The sequence below is a fragment of the Leuresthes tenuis genome, unplaced genomic scaffold (genome assembly GCF_036924035.1).
Source record: "Leuresthes tenuis unplaced genomic scaffold, fLeuTen1.0.hap1 SCAF_183, whole genome shotgun sequence".
In the NCBI taxonomy this organism is placed as follows: domain Eukaryota; kingdom Metazoa; phylum Chordata; class Actinopteri; order Atheriniformes; family Atherinopsidae; genus Leuresthes; species Leuresthes tenuis.
Genome location: NW_027325537.1, coordinates 55,446 through 56,349, shown reverse-complemented (window position 1 = coordinate 56,349; position 904 = coordinate 55,446).

Here is a 904-nt window from a genome sequence, read left to right as displayed (position 1 = left end):
AGGAATCCGAGAATAAGCTTCTTTTCATACGTTCTGCATGATTTGGGATTTTATGTATAAAATGAATTCCTTCACTCAAACTAAGTTAACACTGCTTTGTCCTTCATATGTACCCATTTCTACATATATTTCAAGCATAAACTTCCTCATATTACCCTGAATGAGAAAGAGCCACACTTGTGATTAAGCCATACCTCCCTTTTGAGGAGTTCTGCATGATTTGGGATTTTATCTATAAAATCAATTCCTTCACTCAAGCTATGTTAAAACGGCTTTTACCTTCATATTTATCAATGTCTCGATAGATTTAAACAAAAAAACAACGTTGTACTTTGCAATAAAAGAAAGAGCAAATCAAAAGTTTTAGGAATCCGAGAATAAGCTTATTTTCATGAGTTCTGCACGATTTCGGATTTTATGTATAAAATGAATTCATTCACTCAAACCAAGTTAAAACTGCTTTTTCCTTCATATTTATCAATGTCTAGATCGACTTCAACAAAGAACAACATTGTATTTTGCAGTAGAAGAAAGAGCAAAACTGAAGGATCAGGAATCCGAGAATAAGCTTCTTTTCATACGTTCTGCATGATTTGGGATTTTATGTATAAAATGAATTCCTTCACTCAAACTAAGTTAACACTGCTTTGTCCTTCATATGTACCCATTTCTACATATATTTCAAGCATAAACTTCCTCATACTACCCCGAATGAGAAAGAACCACACTTGTGATTAAGCCATACGCCCCTTTTGAGGAGTTCTGCATGATTTGGGATTTTATCTATAAAATCAATTCCTTCACTCAAACTATGTTAAAACGGCTTTTACCTTCATATTTATCAATGTCTCGATAGATTTAAACAAAAAACAACGTTGTACTTTGCAGTAAAAGAAAGAGCCAA